The sequence below is a fragment of the Leguminivora glycinivorella genome, chromosome 4 (genome assembly GCF_023078275.1).
Source record: "Leguminivora glycinivorella isolate SPB_JAAS2020 chromosome 4, LegGlyc_1.1, whole genome shotgun sequence".
NCBI classification, from domain to species: Eukaryota; Metazoa; Arthropoda; class Insecta; order Lepidoptera; family Tortricidae; genus Leguminivora; species Leguminivora glycinivorella.
In genome coordinates this window covers 12,091,520-12,104,516 of record NC_062974.1, presented here as the reverse complement: position 1 = coordinate 12,104,516, position 12,997 = coordinate 12,091,520, and the positions used below count along the sequence as shown (strand labels likewise).

General features: G+C 36.8%; 1 protein-coding gene across 1 annotated transcript in view; it reads left to right on the top strand.

The window, feature by feature from the left end:
* Positions 1–5,355: 5,355 nt before the first annotated feature.
* The window catches only part of LOC125225381, a 65,544-nt gene continuing 57,902 nt past the window's right edge, over positions 5,356–12,997 (top strand). The window contains exon 1 of the mRNA XM_048129071.1: positions 5,356–5,560. The gene's annotated coding sequence lies outside the window, so the exon portion shown is untranslated. The remainder of the gene's footprint in view (positions 5,561–12,997) is intronic.

The window sequence follows — 12,997 nt, the reverse complement described above, 5'->3', positions numbered from 1 at the left end:
TTTTGCCTTTCTAATATCAGTAAGTTATATCTGTGAATAAAACCTAAATAATTATAAAAATCCATAAAATAAATATATTCAATTATTCATATATATTTGTCTAACTTTATGACCGACACAATAAACCCTGCCAATTACCTAATAAATGCCTCTGACGAACGTTACAGAGCTACTAAAAGTTTCACTGAAACTGACTGACTGACTGACTGACATATCAACGCACAGCCGAAACCGTTGGTCCTAGAGATTCCAAATTTGGCACATAGGTTCCTTATAAGGTGTAGAGGAGCACTAAGAAAGGATTTTTCAAAATTCACCTCCTAAGGGAGTGAAATGGGGTCGAAAGTTTGTGTGAGAAAACTGGATTAGATTAGTACGTGGGCATAGCAACGGGAAAAAGCTAGTGTTTACATAAAGGATCAGAATTGACGACCTTTATTTACTATTTACTTAATAATCTCGTCTACATGCTAATTGGTATTGGAGCTATATTTGATTTCAATGTTGACTGCCAATTTTTACACGCGAAAACCATTACGTCTTGTAAACAAATAATCAGTAAACATTGATTTTATTTTAATAACAGTACCTAAGACAAAACAGGTACACTGCTAGGATTTTATGTAATATTTGAATTTCGTACCACCTTAGGAAAATTTCTTAATAACACTGCATTGAATAAAAGAAAGAAGGAACAATAAACGATTTTTCTTTTCTTTTTTATCTTTTATCTTTTTTACTTCTCAAATGATTGGAAACTTGGTAACTGTGGGTGATTCTTGGTTGATTTTACTACAAAAGCGAATTTAATTAATTCCAAGGCTGTTCATGATTCGTAACAGCATCTACTCTTGTACAAGAGTGTATTCATTTATGTAGGTAAGTGACCACGTTTGTTTGTTATTATCACGCAAGAAAAAATCTAGTCTCCTTAGTGATTAGTATCAGTACATATTTAAGCAATTATTCACATGATCAGTACAGGTGTCGACGTCACACAGTTCTCTCAACGAACATGAATGGCTCTCGATTCTCCTCGCTCCAGTGCGGACTGATTCCATACCACGTGCTCCGGTGCACACATGTATCGCTAGATTGAGAAATCTCTACTCTAATTAAAATGTCCATTAAAAATCCATTTGCTTGGACACCGTTTCTTTTTGCTAACTTGCCATTTAACGGAGACTAGATAACATTAAAGCGAATAGCTAAGAGAACAATCGATTCACAGACAAAAAGGTCATTATCGTAGCTAAGACTAGTGATAAGACATTCTAATCCGATTAAACAAACAGCTAGAATAAAGAACGATCTACAAAAAGTTCTATTTAACTAAGCAAGCCGACCTTGCAAATTAAAAAAAAAACGGCCAAGAGCGTGTCGGGCCACGCTCAGTGTAGGGTTCCGTAGTTTTCCGTATTTTTCTCAAAAACTACTGAACCTATCAAGTTCAAAACAATTTTCCTAGAAAGTCTTTTTAAAGTTCTACTTTTGTAATTTTTTTCATATTTTTTAAACATAGGGTTCAAAAGTTTGAGGGGGGGGACGCACTTTTTTTTCCTTTAGGAGCGATTATTTCCGAAAATATTAATATTATCAAAAAACGATCTTTGTAAACCCTTATTCATTTTTAAATACCTATCCAACAATATATCACACGTTGGGGTCGGAATGAAAAAAAAATCAGCCCCCACTTTACATGTAGGGGGAGTACCCTAATAAAACATTTTTTTTAATTTTTTATTTTTGCACTTTGTTGGCGTGATTGATATACATATTGGTACCAAATTTCAGCTTTCTAGTGCTAACGGTTACTGAGATTATCCGCGGACGGACGGACGGACGGACGGACAGACAGACATGGCGAAACTATAAGGGTTCCTAGTTGACTACGGAACCCTAAAAAGGGTACAATTACGTTGGATGAGCAAAAAACGTCTATTTTAAGTGTATAAATGGTCTGATTTGCTCTGCTTTGTTTGATGCAAACTCACGGATGCATCAAAGGTGTTGATAACAATAGCGTTTGAATCTAATTACTATCCCCTGTGGATTGTTCAGTTTGTATCCGCGTTTTTGTCCAAAAGATGTGCATTGAGAGTTGATCTTACCTTTAGGCACAGTATAATAAAGAGTACTATCGTAGTGTCATGTCAGTACTATCATGCTTTAGGGTCAGCTACCAACCTATTTAACATTTTATTCTCAGAAGTCCGATACATATCACAGTCCAATGTGTATATTAATTATATTATCAATCCAATACATATCACAATCAAATATGTATATTAATTATATCAATGTTTACCCTTTTGCTGATAAAAAAATGTCGATATAAAAATTGAGCTCTCAAATAAAATACCTATGTCTGTACCTAATTGAAAAACGAAACAAAAAGCGGAGGTATTTGTTCATAAAAATATTCGGCGAACAAACGTGAATACTTTGTACATGGTAGACACAATATTAATACTGTATGTACCGATTTTGCTACATCCATGTACGTTATATTAATTTAATTTATGATATTATTATTTATTTGTATGTCTTTCCCATCACGGAACAATGGTATTCCGGACCTTTGGGAGGCGTGCGCGGGGCCGAAGCCAACGCGTAGAGTAGAGGCCCTTTCGACACTTTAATGAAATGTAAGGGGTACACCGAACGGATGTTGCCCTTGCCCGTATCATGGGACACACGCACAGGCAACACCCGCCAGGGTGTAAAGACTATTTCAGAGTTAATGGAATCTAAAATGAACTGGTCTATTTTGATGAAAGTGTTGGACTAAATACTGGGCTATGGATAAAAAACCGGACGCCTGCCTAAAAAACGGTGTGAGAACTCAAGGGTGTCGAGAGGTGTACACCGCTTTCTGCCCAGTGGCTGTTAAGCCACTGTACCAACTCGCGTCTTATGCAAATTTTCACTTCCACCCCTGGGGCACGTAGCCCTAACGACTCCACTCTGGACGGCCAGCCAAGGCAAGCCAGAGGTAGAGAGTACTGTCCCACCCACCCGCCTTACGGGTAACAGAACCCCCCAGGAGCACTCGGGTACGTGGGGTCGCTGTTCCCCAACAGCTCGCCACAAGCTGCCCTGCGTTGACTGATTGCACTGGTAAAATCAATGGGCGATGGGATCGTCACATCCCTACGCCATTATTATTATTTATTATTTATATCTAACTATACCTATTCATTTTGTTACTACAGTATATAAGTAAGTAATATTTTTATCGTTTGTGTATTAAGACAAAATTGGTATATTAATACAGAGATCAATTTTGTTTTGTTTTCCTTTTCCTCGTATTAATGATATTAAGTATAGTTATATTTCGGAACAAAGAAACCGTATACATTAATGCTAAAGTCCCATCCATCAGTCATTTGAGGCATCCTGAATGGTGGAATATCCATTAGGAGTTTCCTTTTCATCGCTTTCAGACCGTAGGCATACTCGGACCGCCATATTGGATTTCATATAGGATTTTTCAGTAGCCTTCTATTTGTTTTAAACTCACGGCACAGCGTTATATTTTTCTGTTTTGTACTTTACAACGTAATATTTTTTACACTCAGAATAAAACGTAGTAACATGGGGAGAAGAATAAGCAAACTTATTTGACTACGGTTACTCATGAAATAAAACAAAAAATCAAGAACATTGTAAAGGGTTAGAAACGTCGAAAGAATTTTTTAATAAAGTTATTAATGTTATATTATACGCCATGTACAATACAATACTCTTTATTGCACACCTCACATAGTTTACAATTATGCACAAGACACAAAAACAAATTACACAGAGACAATCTTTGGGTTTTCGAATTAATATAATCAGAATATATGGTAGGAGGCTCTAAGAAATATGAGAAATAGAATTTAAATACAACCAAACAACACAAAACACTCATGCAAATGCACATACATGAATAAGTATAACCATGAACATACATAAACATACACACATAAATACATACATAAAACTCCGCTTCTGTAGTTTAGTTTCAAACATATTTGGATATCATTTTGATACGACTTATACGTCGTCTCTAAATTTTATAAGAGAAGTAAACAGTAACAATGTTATGAAAAAAATCAAAAGCTTAAGTTATAAAAGTTACAAAAGTTGTAACATTTTTATTGCATCCATACGAACTGATGACGTTGATAAATTTGCTAAGCAACACTTGCTATGCACGTGGTTCTCGGTAAAGTAGCTAGAAATGGAACAAAAAACAATCCGAGGCAGCGTCAGCGAGGTAAACGATGCACATGTGTTTACAAAAAGATCCTAAAAGAATGGTAGAATCGGCAGTCGAACTGTTTGTTTTAGATATCGGTCTGCAAAAATAACATGTGAAGAAAGTCACAGATGCATAATCTTGGATTAGGTATATTCAATGTCATTCATCATCTCCTCCTAGCCGTTTTCGGCTACGGCGACTGCGTTTTATGGTTGAGAGCTTCGCTGGTGTGCTCTCAGTCTGAGAGTCTCAGGTGACTGACGAAGCCAATTTTTGCTACGAATGTTCGACCACACTCGCGGTAGGTCAGCACCTCTCCAATTAATCCGTAATTAAATAAACAGGTAGGTGGGTATAGGTATATTAAATTGAAAGTTTTACAAACTACTTCATTAAGTTAATTGGGTTTATTATAGCTAGGACCTAGGTACCTTACCTATGTAAGCTTAGTTATTGTGTTAATTTTGATTTATTGGTACCTACTTAAGGTTTTTTATTTTAATTGATGCTTAATGAATGCTTTATATAATGCTTTTAATTACGTAGGTAATTGTTTTAGTTATTTTGGGTACTCATTCATTAAACCTGACTGTGTACACAAACTTAATATTACGAACTTTTACTTATTCTTCTTTTTTATTACGACCTTTTTTATTCCAAAAGAAAACCTTTTACAAACATTAATTTCAAAATCAAATAAAACCTAACGTTTTCACAATACAGCCCAATTCAATGCCCACGTCATGTCTTGTACCGACGACAGCCGCAATTTGTCTTTGATGACAAACGATCCCGCGGTCTCCTGTTTACCTTCAGTCATGCAACCTTTGACGAAGGCCAGGTTATGGCGACTTAACTCATTGATTGCAGAAGCTCCGCGCCCACCCTTAAGCCTGTTTCAGACTAGCGATACAAATTCGATACGATATCAGCGCGGAAAACGCGTAAGCGTGTTTAATTTGTTGCGCGTATAAGCTCTCATAACGCCGAAACAACCGTATACGTGCGTAAATTATACGCTAGTTTGACACCGCCCTTAGCATTTTGGTCTCGGGGTTCCACCGGCCGAGCCGCCCGAACCACTGTGCACAGCTCCCCAGTCGGAAACGAACGACCAGCGCACCACTACGTCCCGTCCGCGCGCGCGCGAAAAGTTATTCTCTTCGTCATATTCTTGTGACGAACTGTGGAGTGAAACTTGTGAAAAACTGAAAACCTTGACTAATCTGTGACTGGGAAACAAAGGCACTTGGATTTTGTGTACGGCGTGGCGAATGTTTTGTTTGGTGCCGGCGTTTTGACTGCTGATTGGTGAGTTATTAATTAGTTTTTCAATGTCTTCGCAATGTTTTGTAATTAAATGAAAATTACTAAGAAAATATTGATGTTATCGCTGCAAATTCCCTTTTAAAATAAGCTATGTTTACTTGAAAATTAGATATCAAGGTGGTTGAATATTACATGCGGGGGTACTCGGGATAAAACGTTGACCGGTGTTAAATAGGTTATTTAACAACTAAGTACTTAAAACACAAAAAGAGCATGTTTTGCGTGTTTATATCTAGCTATCGAGCCTCATCCGCTGCTCAGAACCAGTTCTCGGCCAGAAGATAGTTATTATTTTTTGTCTCGATCGAGTATCTGCGCCGGACGATCCCTGGGACGCCATACCTTGATATGAATTCAGGCTACTGCCTTACGATTTTATATCATTATAGTATAAACGGAAAAAAAAATTAAGAATAAGTACAGACAAACTACTTACCTAACAGATCCATCTAACCTGAATTGACTTATGAAAATTTGAAAATCAGTTCAGTGCGATTTGAAAATGCGCCGATAGGTTCCTTGCCATTTGCAAACTTATCTTACCGTGTTGTCTTCTCATTTTTATAAATTAATAAGGTTATTGTACTATCAAAAAATTTTAATTTTGTGGTTAGGTTAGGTTAGGTTATTATAAATTAATAAGGTTATTGTACTATCAAAATATTATTAACGCCCAAAAGATGCCCACTAGGAGATAGAAGGACAGATGTTTTTTTTTCCTTTATTTCTGAATCGGGACCTTGTCTTGAGATACTTGAGAGTAATTTGTCTTATAGGTAGATGAATACCAGAGATTCTAGTAAACAACAGTTCCAATATAACGAGTAACTAGATATATGTTAACGAAGAAATAAGCAGGTTTATGAGCGCGACAGAGTAAACAAATTATGGTAATCGGATACTCGTGATAATTTAATATTGTAGGTACATAATAAATGTCAGAGAATCAATAAATCAGATATCGGACACTTTCTAAAAATATGTCTTATCCTTGGATAGCAACGGTTTCTTAGCTGCATTCGGAAAATTTTAGGAAGCAATAAGAAATGGATCCCGTTTTGTCCTATCAACGTATCGTATGCCAACAGACTTATTTGGGTCGTATTGGAAATCAAGTAAAAGTCAATTAATTGATATGTTTCTTTCTACAGCGAAGCCACGAGCCTATATATGCCATAGTTACCCAAACGCTAGGGCGGGATTGAGTACATAGGAATCGTTGGCACTCGTACCGCCCATTTCTCCTTCTCAACAATCTCAACACCATTTTGGTTCCCTACGCCCGGGCCTTATAAAATCAAGCCCTTTACACTGCTAACTTCGAACATTATCCAATAAGATCATTCTGTTTTCACGAGCTTTCCCAACAATCCCGATCTTATAGTATGAATTAATTATCATCTGTGTTAGAACGATCGGGTCTCGGAGCCATTAAAAATCTGTCTTCGGTCGATTGCCTTTACTTAAGATAACAAATCCGGTCCTGCCGTCATCTCGGCTCGATGTTAATAAAATGAACGGGATTTCCTAAGGTTCGAGTCATATTCGTGTGGTATCTTATCAGAATTACGTAAATAATATTGGTAGTTATGAATGTATTTGAACTCTTGTTGTAAATAATATCATTCGTGCAACTCAAAAATAGATTGTTTTATTAAAATTAATCTCAGCTTACTACTGAAAAAGACAAGGGTAACAGGTAACACAATGTAGTTATTGCTATTTTGTACGATTTGTAGAAAACCTTGGTATTTCCTTAGTTTCCGTCTAGAATTTTTCTAATAAAGGATGAAACTGCAACAGCTCTGTGGCATTGACTTGGTCAGTCATTACTCATTATTAATCTTTTGAGTGGCGTTTATTACCGCACGACAGTGATTTGGGCGTTAAATCCATTATTCGTTTTGTCATCAAGGACAGCCTTGTTAAAAATCAGTATTCTTAGATATTTGCCCCCATGCAGCCCGTTACCATACTATTTATTATACATACCTATGTATACATCGTGATATTTACAAGCACACTGGTGCCGTTGGGGCTAAGTAGATAAGCAACCGACCAAGGAAATTATCTCCTAAACATTAAACAACATTAGCTACTAGTCTACTAGTATGCCTGCCTCCTAAGCTACCGGCTATACATAAATATTATCCAACCGAGCAAATATTTACATTATCGACTATCTATATTCCAACGACAGTTTAATTTATAACTGACATGTTTGTATGCTCCTGATACTCCGACAGACCTGTCAAGGAAATAATGAATAATGCCTTGAGATACCACAGGGTAAATGCCCTAAGGCACAAACAACTGAACAGTACATATAGATGCATAGTTTATGTATTGTAAATAAATATTAACATACCTCTTTTCTCAAAATATGGAGCTTTTCTCAAAATAAAACACATGAAACTGCTGAAGATTCCATTTGGATTGGAAATTGTGATAGTGCAGTGAGTCCGTCGCCAACTTCATAATAGAACCCATATGATATCCCACAGACGACTTGACACCCACGAGATTAAAGGAATGGTGAAATTTTTAACCCGTCACCACACTCAACAGCACAGAATGGATCTAATCGCAGGGGCAAAACTGCAATTTGTTCGTAATTACCTAACATCTTGTGGCAAAATGGACGCAAGAACCTGTGCTAATTGCCGCTATTAAGGTAAGCTTCTGGAGTGCTCAGCTGTGCTTTACCTAGAATAGTTGAATGAGAACTGTTCTCATTTAATTACGATTTATATTATTGCTATACATGCCTAAGGTTAACGTAAATTCATAGGATAAAATAGTTGGAATAGCAGTGGATGACAACAAATAGTCATCAGTTAAATATAATATAATAGTTAAATAGGTACATAGATAAAATTGATATCATAGTATCGACTAAATAAATAGGATTAAACCAGGGTTTAGTTTTTACGAATGTGATAATTATTTACATTTTCATTAATTTGCATCATCTCTTTTGACTATGCGTAGGTACACTACTTGATCATGATCATATTATATCTTCATCATGATCATATCGAGCAGTTTTGGTGAATGCAGAATGCAGATGCTTTTTGTCATGGTTATTTATGCTGATTTATTGATTTTCCTTCGATTTTATATTGTTTTCTCGTAATTTCCATTTACAATTCGTATATAGCTAAACTAATCTACATTCCTATCTTATAGAAATAGTTCAGCATACGGGTAATAACGCTGATAATTCGCCACCGCGAGAGTGAAACTCTGATTACCACATCGACTGCCTACTATCTCCTCACACATTTTGTTTCAAGTTATCTTGAACAGTAAGCTTTAAGTTTCAAGGTTACTTTTTCAGTTACATCAAGTTTCAGATACGAGGACATGAAAGTAAGAACGTGATACCTAGCCAACGTCACAATTATTACGCTTCGTAAGCATTTCGTAGCTAGTCTGCCTGTCGTTCTTCTGGAGAGGCGCGACAGAGTCGGACTGCGATTTGATCGCCACGTAGCGTCGACGATTGTCGCTTCGGCTAGGCCTGCTGGCATGCCAGAGAACTTAAAAGTTGGAACTGATATGTCCCGCTTGCCTTGCAAGGACATTCTTGTATGAATAATAAATGGTGACTCAATATTGGGTAGGTTCATTCATGAAATTTATTGTAAGTTGTGATCATTGTTATTAAACAGTTCGTCAGTATAATTATCTGACTATATTCCGTGAATATTTACTATTAAACGACAAGAAACGACTTGCCGAAAAGTAGACAAGTACATGTTTGCGCTTTAGGTTTTGATATAATTTTACCGGTTATCAAAATTTGACATGAAATACAAAAGGGTGACATTTATGTGGCTTCATGAAGGCAAACCGCCGAATACGGATATGGAAAGAAAATATTTTTCCTTATACATTATGAGTCAGCGAAGGATCTACTCTTCCACGAGACTATCAATAAATAACTAATTTGTATGCATAAAATGGAGTATTTTTGCGTTTAAATGAAACAACAATACTCTTCCGTCTCTTTGTAGAACGCGGGGGCCAAGAGAGATATAAATAATGAGCTAATTGTATTGGGCCGAATGGCCGGTACCTATTCGCTGACCGGGATGCAGTGCGTTGTCGGGAAATTGTTGTACCAAAATACTGAGTTGGCTTTTTGTCAAATCTCCGAATTATTACTTTCTAAAATGATTGGTATAAATATGACATTCGTGTTCATGAACTTAATATATCTTAGTAAAATAAAACAAAGTCTTAGACACCTCTCCACCTATTATTAATCTTCTAAGATAATTCATAGTTTTCTAGCAAATATTATATTTCAACCAATACACACAAATTTAAACAAATTATATACTCCTTTCAGAATCATTATATTCACAGGGGAAAACTGCATTTAAATAATTTGTCGTTTTTGAGTTCATCGCGAGCATAGAAACAAACAGACAGTTAAACATACGCGGTCAGGGAAGGGACTTTGTTTTATACGATATAAGAATAGTGGTAGTGATGCTAAAAAATTATGTTATTTTCGCACATAAAATGAGTGTCCTAAATATATAATGAACGATCTAATTCCATTGAGAACTATTAGCTGACCGGGTTGCAATGTATGCCGCGGGGAACAGGCCAAACGGAAGATACTGAAATAATTACACATGCTATGTGACAATCTCGTTTGTCCAATAATTTTCAGGGATATAAAATTTAGGATATAGACGGTAACTAAACAAAGGCGAATTTGCGATTTTTATAGAAAATCTTGACATGGTCATTGAAAAATGTACAAAACGGTTGTGAATCTTTGTTTAGTCAAGTTTGACTAAATTAATACCGTGGCAGGCATAATAATGTTTCAGAGATATGTAAATTTGAGGTTAAAATTATTGCGTCTGCTGCTGTTCGACGTACATTGTTCGTTTCATAGAGATAGGTAAGTAGGTACCATACTTTAGTTTGCTGTACATTGCTACTGCCATAATCCGGTTGACAGACTTTACAGTTTTGGGGAAAACTTTTTCTAATTGCACATATAAAATAATATCGTATCGACGTAGTGAGTAAGAGCCTTAGATGGCATAAGACTGCGTAAACTCGTCGACTCGCGTTTCTTCTGGCTACGGACTATTAGCGGTTTGCCGCATTTGCGTTTTTCCGCCTTCCGCTGATTCCGGAATTTCTAAGCTTTTCCGTTTTATCTGGGTCGCCATTGTTATTGCGTTGGCTTTTTATTTACTTATGTAATTTATTGACATGGCTAGTAAAGTTGCAACAGATAATTTAGTGGGTAAGATTCTACGTAATACGAGTATGCGGTTAATAAGTAGAATGTATTAATTGAATTCCTTCAAAGAATTTTAAGTAAGTACCTACTTCAAAAATAAGTTGCATGACAAATAGAAGTGTTGATCTTAAGGAAACTCCATTCCAATTTTCCAATCATATTACGGTCTAATAAATCGGGTGCACGAAACTGTCATAATTCTCATAAACGAGTTACACACGCAGGATATTGAGTTTTAGAAATGTCCATCGGGCAAATGTTCCCCAAATTGCGTTAAGCCTAATAGTCACACCGGACCGGTAGAACAGGTGGCAACGTTGACGGCATATTGCTCCGATTGACATTCGAACGACTGGTATGCTGTCACAACACTAGCATAATCAGTAGTTTGACTTCATAGTGTCACAATCGGCGCATGAATATGGGCGGCACTCCTTGGATGTAATTGCTACTACGTGTAAGGAGTGTTAGGTTAGGTAATTATAGGTACGTAACTAATCAGTACGAAATTTTATCCTTTCTTACATCAGATACTTGTTAGTAGGTCTGTTGTCGTTTGCATTAAATTTATACGTAATAAAGCTAGATGGTTTGGCTAATACAAACATACAAGAGTGTTCTTAGCCCTGTTCTTAGTAAGTAAACTTACCCCAAATCGGCCAAATCCCACAGGTCTACGACGACCACTGGAAGAAAGGGGGTGGCGAATTCTTAACTCGTCACCACACACTTGTCTCATTAAATTTGAAATGAATACCATACGCACAAGGGGTAATTTATAGCCTGTTCATTTATTAAGTTGTGGTACTGATCGGTAAATTTACTTGTGCCGAGTTTCGGTCATGTCAAATCCACGCGGTTGCGACACGCAGCCGTGAAATCACTTGACAAAACTGAATACGTAATCATGCCGAAATGCCGCCCCCATTTTTCTAATGCTCAAATTACTTTTGTAATTGACGCTTTATAAGATTACCATTAGCACTTTAAGGCTATTTAGTACATTAAACAAGTAATAGAATTCTTTTTTTTATGGTTAATTGGCAGTAAGATTGGTAGCGTTTACTATCTTGCTGTCGGTGGTCTATTGGGTTTTAACTATAAAACACATTAGTCGGGATTCGGTCGTAACTGAAAAACATAAAAATAAACGTTGATTCTACAACTTACGGTTGATTTTAAAATGTCGTCCGCGCCACTTGTGTGGTGTGCAGGATCACTGAACTTTGCTAAGGCTTTTCCCCACACCTGAGGTTCACTCACACATACATTAATTCTAAGCGTTTAGTTACTGCACGGATAGACAACACATGCATATGATTATCGTCACGTAAGCCTATTATTATTCTCAATGTTGATGGTGTGACCTCGCAGGTGGGTTCCTGCCATTATCCTGACAGATGGCGCTATTTTTGGTAACGGAATCGCAATGTAAATGCTTTGGATTTACTCATTTAATTACCTTCCACTTCCTGCCAGGAAGTTTTTAAAATCATAAAATTAATTAGTAAACCCTTACGCCGCCGTGGCTTGCGTGGGCGACGGTCGCGCGATGGTCGCGCGACGGCGATGCGACGCATACGAAATCAAACCTTATCGATATGGAAGTATGAGACGCGACGGCGACAGTCGCGCCACAGTCGCGCGACCGTCGCCCACGCAAGACACAGTGTTAGGGTCTTAAAAAGTGACTTTTACGCTGTTTCTAGAGAAAATAATTCTGCTATACACCCAAGTTTTTTTTTTAAATGTTTATGCCTTTTTTCAAGACATGTATTGTCGATGACAAGAGAAGCACAGTGTACATGTACGTAGGTACATAATATAACATACCTAAATATGTAAAGGTAGGTCATTTAAAGTTTCTCAGATTAAAATACATAAAGTAAGTACATTGTTAAAGGTTTGTAGCAAGTCATCAAAGTAATAACCCGTAAGATTGCTTCGTAATTGGTATTCTATCATGAGACGGCAATTATTGACTTACCTGATGGCAATGCTCTTAATATTGCGTCCCGGTAAAAAAGGGTTTCACACATTTTACAAAGAGTTAAAGGTTTTTGTGCAAAATGATTACAGCTGGGATTTTTCCAAGGAATTTATAGTAGGTAGGTACTTGCCTATCTTTTTGCCCTATGTCATAA